Raw genomic sequence first — 16,360 nt, forward strand, 5'->3', positions numbered from 1 at the left:
TAGGGTTGTGTGTGGGCTGCATAGGGAGGGCATAAACAGGAGAAGCAGCTTCAAACACAAGATGGACTAACTTTGGATGTGACAGTGGAGATTGCCATGCTAATAGAAATTGTTTCAAAAAGTACAACAAATTACAAGGCAAAAATGCAGCAGTATGCTCAATCCAAAAGCCTCACACCACAATAAAATGCAGCCTTGCTTCAGATGTGGTAAAAAGTCACATGATCCAGCCGATTGCTGGTTTAAAGAGAAGGACTGCAGGCATTACAATAAGAAAGGACACATACAGAAAATGTGCAAGATCAAGAACAGTGACAAACATTTAAAGGAAACTGTAAAAAGAGACAACAAAATGTGCATTAAATCACTGACATATTTTGATGACTCAAGTGAAGAGAATTTGTCCAGTCTTTAGTTATACTCCACGGAAGATAATGAGAGTGAAGCCATATGGTTGACCCAAAAAATGAATGGAGCACTTAAAAAATTTAACTAGACACCAGATCAGCACTGTCCATATCCTCCAAAGATTAAAAGAAGCATGTCTGTAAACTGAAATTAAAGCATAGAACCATTAAACTGAAAACATACATAATCAAAAGGGTCACATCTTTGATATAACTTAATTAAACATGAAATACAACAATCAAAGGTGCAATCTAGAGTTATATGTATAGAAAAAATGAGGTGTGCCAGTATTTGGACAGCAGTGGGTGAGCAACATCTGACTAAGCTGGCATAAAGTAAAAGCCATGCAAATTGCCACCAAAGAGAAAACACAGATGAGCAGCTGACACAGATATTGACCAAACATGCAGACATCTTCAAAGAGGGCATCAGTAAGCAGACACATAAAGGAGCAGATTGAGCTTGAAGACAACGCCAAGGTTTCACAAAGGTACACCCTGTTCCATATACCTTATTCCCTGAAGTGTGTTACATCCACATTTTTGTGTTCCCCAGTGTTTTCCTCCCCTTCCTGTTTGTCTTCTCCCATTTCTAGGGGCAAGCCCCAGACGCTGGCAGTTGCAGCAGGGTGTGTAGCTGTGGTTCATCTCATCATCACCTCTGATTAAATACCCTGGCTCCAGACTCACTCATTGCCAGATCTTTGCAGTTCACCTTCATCAGGCTCCCTTTCTCCAGTGATTTCCTGATGCTTTTCATTCTCCTGAGTTTCTTAATCCTGCATTCTTGTCTCCCTAGCCTTTTGCCTCTTCGTGCCTTTTTGCCTCGTTTTTTTGCCTCAGACTCCTGCCTTGTTCAACACGCTGCCACTTTGAACCTGCTCCTCACTCTCACCTCACCTCTTGTGCTCCCCCAGCTTGCTCCTCCTCACTTCCCCTGGATCACTCTTTGTGTAGTCTCCTGGACCCCCACTCTAAGCCCCCTTCCCTGTAGCCTGTTACCTCACATTGTCCATAAACTCAGTGTTTTGTGAGAACCAAGTGTCTACCTTTTCGGTCCACTTAAACCACCCGTTGCGACAAAGTGGAAGCAGAGCTACAGAACCTGGTGGACCAAGGAATCTTAACCTAAGTGGTGACATCAATAGCCCCTGTAAGCAAAAAGACCTCTGACAAAGTGTAGATGTGTGGAGATTTCAACGTGGCAGTGAATCCTCTAACAATCCCACATATACTGTAGATGACATTTTTTGCTCTCTTTCCCCCCAACTGCTCAAAGCAGAAGGCCATCCCCATTGAGCATTTCAAAAAGATCCGTCTTACACAGGCTTATCTACAGATGGAAATTGAGGAATCTTTACAGAAGTACCTGGCCATAAACACAAACAAGGGCCCATATCATTATAAGAGTCTAGTGTTGGGCAGTGCATCAGCAATTAGGCAATGCACAATAGATCAAGCATTTATAGGACAGCTGGTACTCCATGGTATTTAGATGGCATCTGCATAACCGGTTCAGCTGATGCCCCTCATTTGGCAAATCCTGATGCTATTCTGACAAGACTTGAGGGATATGGACTGAAAGCTAACTAGAGCAAATGTGAGTTTTTCAAAGAAAACCATTGAGTACTGTAGACACAAAATCGACAGACATTGACTTCACAAGAGTGTTCGAGCCATGGCAGCTGCATGCTTACAGAGATGGGCCATGCTTTCAGGAAAACTCACCTGAACAATTAAGTATAAAGGGACTAAAATCTATGGAAATGCTGATGGACTGTTTCACCTTCCACAACCAGTCTGAAAAAGCTAGTGCCCCTGCTGTGGTGTTCCACATGTCACAGATGGAGGTTCAAAAGAAACAACTCCATCCAAGCCCAAGTCTGTGACTTGATAATGAGTGCCCACATGTTTGAACTTACTGTCATCCTGACTCTAAACCTCTACTACTGGTCTCCTCCTCCTCCTCTACCTGCATTGTGGTAAGCGTGTGACCTCACTTCCTTTTTGTGCATTGCTGAATGTAGTGCTTTGCTTCGTTGCGCAAGCTAAAGTGTGATCATCCCCGCTAATTCCTTATTTGTTGACTAATTACCTGCCCAAACTACATTGGCCGAAATTTAAAGACCATCTGTCTTGTAGCGACAGTCTTTCTTTCTGTATACTCTCCACTCTAAGCTAGCAATGGCTTCCCCCTCTCACTCTCCTCTCTCCTGCTCAGTGTGCCACATGTTCAGTTACCCCTCAGCCTCCTTTAGTGATATGGATAAGTGCGTTAAATGTAGTTTGTTTGTAGCGTTGGAGGCGAGGCTTAGCGAGGTTGAATTGGACCTGCAGCAGCTCCGCACCGATGGATCCAAACAATTAGCCGCTAGAGCTAGCCAGTCCCCGTTAGCTGGTGCGGACCGTCTTAGCTTAGCCCAGACTAGTGCTCCCCTGACAGCTCCCGAGCAGCTCCCGAGCAGCCGGGAAACCAGGGCGGCTGAGTGACTGTCTGAAGGAAGCATAGTCCAAGGCAGAAGCCTACTGTCAGTGACCAACCACCAATTCACGTGTCAAATAGGTTCTCCCCACTCGGCGACACACCCGCCGAGAAAACTACACTGGTAATTGGAAGTTCCATTCTCAGAAACGTGAAATTAGCGATACCGGCAACCATAGTCAAGTGCATTCCAGGAGCCAGAGCGGGCGTCGTCGAATCAAATTTAAAACTGCTGGCTAAAAGTAAACGTAAATATGGTAAAATCTTTATTCACGTCGGAGGTAATGACATCTGACGCCCGTCGGAGGTCACAAAAATTAATATTGAATCGGTGTGTACATTTGCGAAAACGATGTCGGACTCCGTAGTGTTCTCTGGTCCCCTGCCTAACCGGACCAGCGACAACATGTTCAGCCGCATGTCATCGTTCAACCACTGGCTGTCAAGGTGGTGTCCAGCAAACCAAGTGGGCTTCATAGACAATTGGAAAACTTTCTGGGGGAGGAGATTAGATTAGGAGGGACGGCATCCATCCCACATTGGACGGAGCTGCTCTCATCTCTAGAAATATGGCCCAGTTTATAATAGAACCAAAACCCTGACAACCCAGAGTTCAGACCAGGAAGCAGAGCTGCCATCTTACACGCTTCTCTGCGCGTCCATTAGGGCAGTTACCCACCCAAAACTACATAGAGACTGTGCCTGTCCCCCAACCACGTCAGTCTACTCATTCCAATTCTACTTGTAGAGGAGTCAATCAGAAAAACCTAATCAAAATTAACACAACCACTAAATTAACTAAAAAAAATCTAAAAATTACATGTGGACTATTAAATATCAGATCTCTGATGCCAAAAACTGAATTGGTAAATGAATTGATATCTGACAATTGTATTGACCTGCTCTGTCTCACTGAAACCTGGCTGCGTGATGAGTATGTTAGTCTAAATGAATCCACTCCTCCCAGTTACATTAATACTCATATTCCTCAAGACTCTGGCCAAGGAGGTGGAGTTGCTGCCATTTTTGACAGACGTTGAGTAATAAATCCCAAACCCAAAATAAGTTTCAATTCATTTGAAAGCCTGATTCTCAGTTTGTCTCATCCAGCCTGGAAAACTGGAAAAAAAAAAACCTCCTGGTCCTTACTCTGAATTCTTATCTGAATTCTCAGAGTTTATATCCAGTTGGGTTCTCAAATCCGATGAAATCATTATTGTAGGTGACTTCAATATTCATGTTGATGTTGATAACGACAGTCTGGGTGCTGCATTTCTCTCTCTTCTAGACACAATTGGTTTCCATCAGTCTGTTCATGACCCGACTCACCGTCACAACCACACCCTCGACTTTGTCCTAACAAATGGAATTGAAGCTGAATATCAAGTTGTATTTCCACAGAACACGCTTTTATCAGACCATCGATTAATCACTTTTGAATTTTCACTAATCAGCTACACTCCACTCAGGAAAACGGTGGTTTCCAGATGTTTGTCTGATCAGGCTGTAGCTAGATTTAAGGAAGCGATTCCATTGGTGCTAAATTCAGTGTCATATCCCATTGTTACAGAGGACACTGTTGTCAACCTTAGTCCCTCTCAAATTGATCATTTTATCGAAAGTGCAACAGGCACCTTAAGAACAACCTTGGACTCAATTGCCCCATTAAAAAATAAATCTATAAATCCAAGGAAACAAGCACCTTGGTACACTTCAGAAACCAGACAGCTTAAACAAAATACCCAGAAGTTAGAGAGAATATGGTGCTCCTCCAAATTGGAGGAGTCTCATATAATCTAGCAAGACAGCCTTAAAAGTTATAAGAAAGGCCTTCGTACAACTAGAGCAGCCTACTACTCGGCACTAATCGAGGAGCAGAAGAACAACCCCAGGTTCCTCTTCAGTACTGTAGCCAGACTGACAGAGAGCCACAGCTCTACTGAACCTAGCATTCCTGTTTCCCTGGGCAGCAAAGACTTCATGGACTTCTTTAATGACAAAATTGTCCTTATTAGAGAGAAAATTCACCTCCTGCCATCAGCTGACAACATGGCACCTATAACCTCAGAAGCCTTAGAGGCAGCTATAGAACCAGACATACACTATATACACCATATTTTTCTACCGTTAGCCTTCATGAACTCAGTTCAATAATTTTCTCCCCTAAACCATCCACCTGTCTTGTAGACCCCATCCCAACAAAGCTGCTTAAGGACTCTCTACCCCTCATTAGCACCTCTCTCTTGGACATGATCAATGTATCGCTGTTATCTGATTACATCCCACAGTCCTTTAAAGTGGCAGCAATTAGACCCCTTCTCAAAAAAGCAACCCTGGATCCAGAAGTTTTGGCGAACTACAGACCAATATCAAATCTTCTATTTCTCTCAAAAATTCTGGAGAAAGCAGTTGCTAAACAGCTCTGTGACTTTCTCCACAGCAACAGCCTATTAGAGGATTTCCAGTCAGGTTTCAGGACTCATCATTGCACAGAAACAGTACTAGTCAAAATTACCAATGACCTCCGACTAGCATCAGATGAGGGACTGGTCTCTGTGCTGGTCCTATTAGATCTTAGTGCAGCTTTTGATACCATTGACCACCATATCCTTCTACAGAGAGTGGAACATGTCATTGGCATTAAAGGAATTGGACTAAACTGGTTCAGGTCATATTTACTAGGTCGATCTCAGTTTATATTAACTAATGATAACCCCTCAGAAATCACTGTAGTCCCGTATAGTGTTCCACAAGGCTCTGTGCTTGGACCAATCCTCTTCACCCTTTATCTGCTTCCTCTCGGTCACATTATTCGGAAACACTCAATTAATTTTCACTGCTATGCTGACGACACACAGCTGTACTTATCAATGCATCCTCATGAAATAAATCAGCTGACTGAACTGGAGGCCTGTCTAAAGGAGATAAAAACTTGGAGGACCCATACTTTCCTTCAATTAAACTCTGATAAAACTGAAGTCATTGTCCTGGGCCCAAAACATCTTCGAGACACCCTATCTAATGAGATAGGTACCCTGGAAGGCATTACCTTGGCCCCCAGCACAACCGTAAGGAACCTAGGAATTCTTTTCGATCAGGATCTGTCCTTTAATGCCCACATTACACAAATTTCTAGGACTGCTTTCTTTCATTTACGAAACATTGCTAAGATCAGACACATCCTGTCTCAAAAAGATGCAGAAAAACTCGTCCATGCCTTTGTCACTTCCAGGATGGATTGCAATTCCCTCCAATCAGGCTGCACCCGTAGGTCCCTAAAGACTCTCCAGCTGGTCCAAAATGCTGCTGCCCGCATGTTGACGAGAACTGGTAGAAGAGACCATGACTCTCCTGTACTGGCTTTTCTGCATTGGCTCCCTGTCAAATTTAGAATAGAATTCAAAATTCTCCTTCTAACATACAAAGTCCTCAACAGTCAGGCTCATTCATACCTAACAGAGCTCATAGTCCCCTATTATCCAGCTAGAACCCTTCGCTCCCAGGATGCAGGGTTACTTGTGGTTCCTAGAGTTTCTAAAAGTAGAATGGGAGCCAGAGCCTTCAGCTATCAGGCTCCCCTCCTGTGGAACCATCTCCCAGTTTCGGTCTGGGATGCAGACACCCTCTCGACCTTTAAGAGCAGACTAAAGACCTTCCTTTTTGATCAGGCTTATAGTTAGGGCTGCTTAGGCTAGCCCTTAGATATGCTGCTATAGGCTTAGGCTGCTGGGGGATCTCCCATGGTGCACTGGGCTTCTCTCTCCTCCTCTCTTCCCTCTCTGTCTTCCTATATGTGTCATACATAAATCATACTCAAACGTATTACTAACTCATCTTCTTCTCCAGAGCCTTCAGGCTCCCCCCATCCCAGATCCCGGGTGCTGCTGGAGGCTGCAGACCTGAAGAGGCTCAAGCTCCTACCCGTAGCTCCACCTGCTCACGTCCCCATCTGTCCATCAGTCTCTTCCCTTTCTCTCTCTCTTTATCTCTGTCCCACTCTTTCCTTCTGCATATCTGTCTTCCTCCATTATCTGTCTTTGTCTTTGCCCTGCTCTCCTGCTCTCTTTCCCCCCCCAACCGCTCAAAGCAGAAGGCCATCCCCATTGAGCCTGGGTCTGCTCGATGTTCCTACCTGGTAAAAGGAAGGTTTTTGGCGCCGCTGTTGCAGGATGTGCTTGCTCATGGAGAATTGTTGGGTGTAAATTCATTGAAGGAGTGTGGTACTAGACCTGTTCTACCTGTAAAGTGTCATGAGATAGCTTTTGTTCTGATTTGGCGCTATATAAATAAAATTGACTTGACTTGACAAATTGACTATGTACCAGGGTTTCAACATGTAGGGGACATGTGTTGAGGTGCCTCAAAAACTTGCCCATAGTCCTTACCTCACTGCAAGAAGAACATCTTGGCGCAGTTAAAATGAAAAGTCTTACCAGAAGTTAGCCAGCACCAGCACCTGCCCCCCTCGACAATGTTGACTTCTGTTAAGACAGTGAACCCCTTGCAGAATCTTTTTTTCCAAGCACAGACTTCCCTCTCCAACTTGTGAGGGACAACAACAGTCAATTGACCGGGAATGAGATTCAGTGTTATCCTGTTTTGGGTCACGGGAGAAGGGGGGGGCAACACATACTGTGTAGACGGACAACCATTCCCTCTCACAGCCACACCTATAGTCAGTTTAGACTATTTGATTAACCTTGTCCCCTCTTGCATGCCTTTGGACTGTGGGAGGAAGCCGGAGTACCTGAAGAGACCCTACACAGGTCGACTGATTTAATTGTCAGAGTACAGCCATTAGTGCATTATCAGTAATCGGCCAAAAGTTGGTTGATTGACATTGATTTTAATCAATAATTTTCAGTAATAAAATGTCATTAATATGCCTCAATGGTAAGTTTATATTAACTAGTCTGTGAAATAAAAATAACTTAATAAGTTTCCCTTTTCCCATGACGTGCCTTGTTGTGTCTGCCACGCTTCACTGATATCATTGGTTGAGAGTGACATGATATGTTAGCAAGCAAAAGAAAGTTAGAATAACCTAGTTTCAGTATTAGCTACCTTACAAAACTATTTAACCGAGTCAGTCACGACACCATGAACGATATAACAGCAATGTTACAGTACCTCAAAGTAATATTACGCTCAATCAGGGGGCTGCATGCTACCAGACTAGATATGACGGTTGTTGGCTGCATTTATTTTCAGCAACGCATGGACTGTGTTTTTCTGGAGTTGGGGAAAGAAATTGTTTCTGGTCAAAGTTCTAACTTCATGGAAAAAAGAAAATGTGAATGCATGTTGAGATAACACCCGAGAGGCACATTTTAAATCATGTTGTACCAGAGACATTTATGATGCTGGCGACAGAGGTGCAGTGTTTAGCGCTGTCCCCTCACAATGAGAAGGTTCCAGGTTCGAGGCTTGACCACGGGGTCTTTCTGTGTGGCATCTGCATGTTCTCCCTGTGCCTGCATGGGTTCTCTCCGGGTACTCTGGCTTCCTCCTACAGTCCAAAGACATGCAAAAGGGACTTGGTTAATCGAATACTCTAAACTGACAGTAGACGTGACTGTGACATGGACTGGTGACCCATCCAGGGTGTACCCCACCACCCACCCCACTCGCCTGATGGCAGCTGGGATTGGCTCCAGGCCCCCCATGACCCTTAACAGGATAAGCAGTAGAAAATGGAAGGATGGCTGGATGGACCCTCTTCCTCTGCTGAAGTTGGCCAAATGCATCTTCAGTCTCTCTTCAGGCAAGGAGGCGAGTACATATTTGCTTTTACTGGAGGACATGGTATCAAGTACAGAACAAGTAATCTCATCATTGATTTGTTGTACCCATTTTACATCATCATTCAGTGCTGTAATCATATCACTATGCACATTTATTATTGTATAATGAGTAAGTATTATATCCAATATAATTGTCCGTGGTTTTTCAAACAGTGGGTAAAATTATCAAAGATAAAAACACACTTAACTATAATGTACACCATGAGAGATTTGTCATGTGGAGTGTGTGTCACCTCAAGTGTTGTTTTTGTGTTATATCCATCATCATTCATTTGCCCCAGATATCTGTGATTATAAATTCATAAATATTGTCTTTTACACACTTGTCACTGCAGAGACCTTAATTTATTTGCCCATGTAGTGTAGACACTGTTTATCCACCTGTCCTTTTACTGACAGATATGCACTTTCTGATCTCTTAGTTAGACAGTGTGCAATGTAACGCACTCCAACAACAGTCCTACCATGAATTCTGATTCAGTACATTTGTGAATGTTGACACTGTCAGACAGACTTCTTTATGTTTACTGAGAGGATTGTGGGTGTTGCCCTTCAATTCAAATCTTTGTAACAATACCACCTCCTCTGTCTTTCTCACATTCAGCACAAGATGATTTTGGTCACACTACTGGACAAATTCCTCTATTTCTGAGAAATAATCCAGTGGGCTCCCGTCAGTGTGCAGCAAGCTGACGATAGCTGTGTCATCAGAGAACTTTATAGTAAAGTTCCCTGAGTGTGTTGTTACACAATGATTTGTGTACAATGTGAAGAGGAAAGCGGAGCTGTTACAGCATTTTTGGGGCACCTGTACTTGTCAGTCTGGGTTCCGAGAGGATGCTGTTGACCCTGACTTGCTGTGTGCGCTGTGTCAAGAAGAAGTCAGTGAGTACTGACTATTAAATTAAAACTGTAGTAAAATCTGTGGAGAAGAATTATCTAATCTTGAAAAGGAATCTTTTAAAGATGTCCTGTCACGTATGAAGGATTGTGAACAACAGTCCAAATTTGAAAACCTTATAATGGTGTTTTGTCATAATTTAAGCTGAATAACATATTGAATTTTATTGTGAGAACTGAGTGTATAGATGCCACAGAAAATAAACAAATCATGAAACGGAATTTCTTGGAAACCCTAATTAATATATATAGAATGGGATATTAAGAGCACTTCTTAATATAACTTGACACACATCAACTGCACCATGTTGCCTCAACCAAAATGACCATTGAATAGCGCTCTCAAGCAAATTACCTACAAAAATATTCTTTGTATTTATCATTTATTGCTGGAATGCTATACTGTGCTACCTTTACTTGGCGTATCTAATTAATTGGGAAGTGAGTGAATATGTTGCCGCAAAGCATTGCTCTTATATGCTATGTGTCAGGAAGACTGAGATCATTTATTCATTGGTTGATAATCCCTGGGACAAGGCAAATAATCCTGAATGTTACATCTTCCCATTACATTTTGATTGCATTGCCAAGATATGGCATGTATTTGCTTACTGGATTTGGAAGCACACTTGTAAAATTATTCCTGTTTTATCTTAGTGTGAGAATATCGTCTTTGCTGTGTGTGTGTGCGTGTGTGTGCGTGTGTGTGTGTCAGCAAAGACATTTTGGATGGTCCTCACTTTCTGAAACACCTTAAAGGGCAGTTTGGGAGTAAATATTGATTTCAGAGATAAGGTTAGAATTGGGTTTTAATTCAGGTTTGGGTTATGACTGGGATGAGGTACTTAACATTTAGTTTTTATGATGAGGGTAAGAGTGAGAGATTAGGAAATACATTCTGACAATGAATGTCAGTCAGCCAGCTATGCTTCTTATGCAATGACAAGTGAAAATACGATATGAACAAATAGCCCAAACTGTTTCCATTTGGTTAAACCACTGCACAAAGGATATTTTCAGAGTATCTGCAACATATGGAATCACGACTAACTGAAACTGACTCAAAATACAGGTAGATTGCAAAATATTGTATGTGCTATTGACAAATATTTAACCAGTTTTTTCAAACCCAAAATGCAACTTCTGGGAAACATGTTTTTTGTTTAAAACCTGTCCTGTTCAGCAGCTGGGGCAAGCATTATAGATGTTCCTGGTGCCTTGTTGTACTGAAGCAGTTTAACTCTGCAAAGGAGGAATCTGATAAACTCCTCCTATCGCCATTTGTGTTTAACTTTATTTGGAATGGTATTGGTTCATTGATAAAGCTCCCGGACTGAGGCTCAGGAATGGATAGGAAGATAAAACAGGCACAGGATAGGGAAGACAGGAGGGGGGGACACACACACAAAAACAATAGCAAAAAAAAACAGTAACAATAATAACAGAAAAGAAAAACATTGGTTGCAGAATTCCCTGTGCAAATTTAACATTTGGTTTAATATAATTTAAAATAAATGTCTGAGTGTGTGATTATGTATCAGTTGCGCACCGTGTAACGAAGAGAACTTCGTTACTGAGGTCAGAAGTCAAGAAGACTTTGCCACATCAAATGGACTGATTTTATCATTTAGGTTAAAATGGGTAAACATGGGCAGTGTTACTCACATGGGGGCACCACACTTAGATAAGAGATTCAGCATTTTATTAGCAGAGATTTGCACACAATAATTTGCACAGAGCATATTTGCACATTAAATGGTTTAGCATTTTTGTACTTGGGGATACCAGTGACAGGATTAAATAGGTTTGTGGTTCCTGGAGAGGGGGAAGTCCGGTGGTTGTTCGTTCCTCCACCTGTAAGAGAGTGTGCCCAATATAATTGATTAGAAGTGAGTGGGTACTGTGAGGAATCGGTTAACTTTAAATGGTTATCCTGTGGTAAAGTAATGTTGGTAGAAAGTGCTAAGCAGTGAATGTATCTGTGGGTGTGTGTGAAGACTTACCTGTCTGTCTGTTCCAGGGTGCGCCGCTCAAAAATTTCTTCCATGCATAAGAGCTGGTTTAAGAGGGTTCCGGGAGGGACCATGTGTTATTTAGGAAGAGGAGTGTGTGGAACCAGGAAAGGGTTTTGGTGACGTAAATTCTCACTAATGGTTTAGTGTTTGTGAGAGTAAATATAATAAATATATTTGGGGTGTTTTATCATGTATAGATTTTTTTAAGGGGTGCTGTAGGGAAGTTTGTTTGATCAACACTGGTTATGGTAGGTTCCTGTCTGTTAGTCTGTCCCGGATGATCAATTAGTGGCACAAGATAAAAAAAGGCGCCAGCTACCATCAACCTGTACTGCTGGTCAGAAATCCTGGGCCTGACCAGACTTAAGGGTGACTTTGAAAATAAAATAAATTAAGTGAAAGCACTGTCTCATCTTCCTGTTTTGTGATCCACCGCCACTACGGTCATCCTAACAAATGGTGTCAGAAGTGTGGCTCACATACTGTAGCAGTGGAGTGATGAAAGGAAAGAAAGCTGACCAGGTGGAGCCTGATGATGGGGGAGGTGTAGTGGCTAAGGCAGCAGTATCTTCACAGGCCAGCACTGAAGAGAAGCTGGGTGAACTTACAAGCCTTGTGAAAAGTATGATCCGCTCTCATGCTGTCAAAGAGCAGAAGATAAAGGATGAGGCAGCATGTCAAGAGCAGTGATGGAAGAGCATGCAACATCAGTTCTCTTTGGTCCAACAAGAGGTACACATGATACGGGATGAGTTCAAGCATGGATGGGAGGAAGACCAACCTCATGGGAGAGATGCTGATCAGGTTGGTGAAGAGGACACAGCTGATGTGGTTGACCAGGTGGAACAAGGACTGGGACCACGGAGGGAACCCTTCGCCCACAGGGAACCCAAACTCTTGCCCTTGACCCCTGATGATGACATTGAACATTTCCTGACAAAGTTTGAGAGATTGGCTCATGTTTATCGCTGGGCCAAAGGTGAATGGGCAGTACGTCTCATTCCGCTGCTCACTGGCAAACCTTGCAGCGCATATGTTTTGATGGACTTGTGTGACTCCGAAGATTACAACAAGGTGAAAGCAGCAATTCTAGCTAAATATGAAATAACTCCAGAGACACATAGACGACGCTTCAGGTCCCTGAAAATTGATCCTGGTGAGACCCCATGGGAGCTGTACGTGCGTCTAAAGGACTTGTTTACCAAGTGGGTGAGGCCTGGCATCTCCACTGTAAAAGAAATATCAGAGACTATTATCCTGGAACAGTTTTTGAGGATGGTGAACCCAGAACTGGAAGTCTGGGTCAGACAACGGGAACCGGGGACAGCAGAGGATACAGCCCGCCTGACAGAAAGCTTTCTCGCAGCTAGGAAAGGGAGTTGCAACATCAACTTCGGCCGGGAGAGCCTCTACAACCAGTCCGGGAGGTCCTTTGGTGGAGAAGAGGGGCCTAGTCAACAGCAGAGTCTGCAGTTTTCAAACAGTAAACAGCTTATGTCTCAACCTCCTGCCCAGACAAAAAAATCTGCTGCTCGATCTTTTAAACAGGAGGTCAGATGTTACCACTGTAATGGGTTAGGGCACACCAAACCATTTTGCCCAGCACTACGCCATTCTAAACCAGGGCTACTCTGTTTGGTTCCTAGACCATCTGTTATCGACCCTGTAAGCACGGCAGGTGTCCCTACACTTTAGGAGTTAGTTATTTTTTCCGACCAGCCCTCAGGCGGCTGCAACACTGTGCATCGACTTGTCTCATTTGTCCTCTATTCAGCAGGAGGAGATGACACCACTGCTTGACCCTGAACTGTTTGAATAGACACCGGGTTTCACATCTTTGGTCCAACACAAGATAAGGCTGAAGCAAGACGCTCCAGTCAGGCAAAGGAGTTACCGCATACCTGAACATTTGATTCCTGTGTTGCAGAAGGAAATCAAGATGATGCTGGAGTTGGGGATAATTGAAGTCTCCTGCAGTGAGTGGTGTAGTCCTTTTGTGCTGGTACCAAAGAAAGATGGGTCTCTCAGGTTCTGTATTGATTTCAGGTATCTGAATACAGTTTCCTGTTTTGATCCATATCCAACGGTGCATATTGATGACCTGATGGAGAAGGTGGGTGGTGCTTGGTATGTCACAACTTTAGACCTCAGCAAGGGGTACTAGCAGCTGGCCCTTGCACGAGAGGCAAAAGAACTGACAGCATTCAGAACACCGTTTGGGATGTATCAATTCAAATTTTTGCCATTTGGTCTCCAGGGGGCACCAGCCACATTTCAGAGACTCATGAATTATGTCTTGACAGATGTTGGGGACTTCTAAGCTGCATATTTGGATGATGTAGTTGTTTTCAGCCATTCGTGGGAGGAGCATCTGTCTCATTTGCAGCAGGTCCTGCAGCGGATTAAGGCAGCTGGACTGACAATCAACCCCCTGAAGTGTGCCATGGCAAAGAGAGAAGTGCAGTATCTTGGCTACACCATTGGGTTTGGCAAGATCAGGCCACAGCTGGGGAAGGCTCATACCATCCAGTCTTTCCCAGTGCCAACCACCAAGAGGAAGGTGAGGAGTTTTCTTGGCCTGGTGGGTTGGTATCGGAAGTTTGTCCCTCATTTTGCAGACCGTGCTGTGACCCTGACTGACCTGACCGAAAGTGCAGCACCAAACAGGGTGCGGTGGACAGAGCAGTGTGAGAGGGCCTTCAATGATCTCAAGACGGCCATTTGCTCTGGACCGGTTCTCCACAGTCCTGATTTTGAGCAGCCTTTCACCCTGCAGATGGACGCTTTGGGAGTGGGCCTTGGGGCTGTTCTATTGCAGGAGGTGGATGGTGAAAGGAAGCTGTTGTGTTCCTGAGCCGCAGGCTACGTGACAGAGAGTCAAGATACTCAACAGTGGAGAAGGAGTGCTTGGCTGTGAAGTGGGCCATCGATACCCTCAGGTATTATTTGCTGGGATGGCACTTTTTCCTGGAGACTGACCATCAAGCTCTACAGTGGCTGCATTGCATGAAGGATGCAAATCTGCGCATCGCTGGATGGTTCCTGTTTCTTGCCGACTTCACAGTGCAATACAAATCAGGCAAGTGCAATGTTGTTGCAGACTGTCTTTCCAGGAAATGTAACGAGGAGAACTTCCTGAATGAGGTCAGAGGTCAAGAAGACTTTGCCACATCAAATGGACTGATTTTATCATTTAGGTTAAAATGGGTAAACATGGGCAGTGTTACTCACATGGGGGCACCACACAAATAAGAGATTCATCACTTTATCAGCAGAGATTTGCACACAATAATTTGCATAGAGCGTATTTGAGCATTAAATGGTTTAGCATTTTTGTGTTTGGGGATAGCAGTGACAGGATTAAATAGGTTTGTGGTTCCTGGAGAGGAGGGAGTCCAGTGGTTGTTGGTTCCGCCACCTGTAAGAGAGTGTGCCCAATATAATTGATTAGAAGTGAGTGGGTACTGTGAGGAATCAGTTAACTTTAAATGGTTATCCTGTGGTAAAGTAATGTTGGTAGAAAGTGTTAAGCAGTGAATGTATCTGTGGGTGTGTGTGAAGACTTACCTGGCTGCATTCAAATTGCCAAGTGGCAACCGAAGTCCTACTGCTACCACCTACAGCTACAGCCTACTTCTACAACCTAAACACGGCGGTACCATTCGGACAACCTAGAAGATTAGTGGTGAAGCACGAGCTCTGCTGGCAGAACACAGATACCGCAATTGGGTTGACAACATCAACGAAAGCCCCACCTGCTGGCCTGACTGTCGTACTGCACTCCACTCTTAACGCACTTTTTGCTCACTCCCTATTATTAAGCACATTAACGCACCTGTAAAGTGTGCTCACACGCGTCGCATTTGGTGTGAACAAACCTTTAGTCATCAACAATGACTATAAATGTTGGTGTTGCATAAGAATTGGAGACTGTTGGTGGCACAAACTTGGCTGGCGGGTCCACAAGTTTTTAGGGGACGAAGAAGAAATCCGCGGTGCATTGTGGGCCATAGGTTGCTCTGTAGGATGCACCTGAACTGACCTACAATGTGGGCGTGTTTCGGCTGGAATTTAGGTTGCAAAGTAGGTCGCTACTGGCACCAGTTGTGGTTTCGGACAGCCTACAACCTACTCTGCGACCTACGATCTGACCTACTTGGCAATTCGGACGCAGCGACCTGTCTGTCTGTTCCAGGGTGCGCCGCTCAAAAGATTCCTCCAGGCATAAGAGCCGGCTTAAGAGGTTTCCGGGAGGGACCATGTGTTATTTAGGAAGAGGGGTGCGTGGAGCCAGGAAAGGGTTTTGGTGACGTAAATTCTGACTAATGGTTTAGTGTTGGTGAGAGTAAATATAATAAATGTATTTGGGGTGTTTTATGATGTATAGATTTTGTAAGGGGTGCTGTAGGGAAGTTTGTTTGATCAACACTGGTTATGGTAGGTTCCTGTCTGTTAATCTGTCCCGGATGATCAATTAGTGGCACAGGATAAAAAGGCACCAGTTACCATCAACCTGTGCTGCTGGTCAGAAATCCTGGGCCTGATCAGACTTAAGGGTGACTTTGAAAATAAAAGAAATTAAGTGCAAGCACTGTCTCATAGTGATGGGTAGATGAGGTGTCATGAAGCGTTTCAACTCATTGTCAAACTGTATTGATACTGTGTTGATACTGTGTCACTGAATACCGGTGCCGCACCCTCCCACCGTGGGACCCTGCCAGGAGACCAGGGCCCCGGACCCCCCAAACCACG

Source organism: Aulostomus chinensis, chromosome 15 (genome assembly GCF_037954235.1).
Source record: "Aulostomus chinensis isolate RoL2024-O1b breed Wild chromosome 15, RoL_Achi_v1.0, whole genome shotgun sequence".
Lineage (NCBI taxonomy): Eukaryota > Metazoa > Chordata > Actinopteri > Syngnathiformes > Aulostomidae > Aulostomus > Aulostomus chinensis.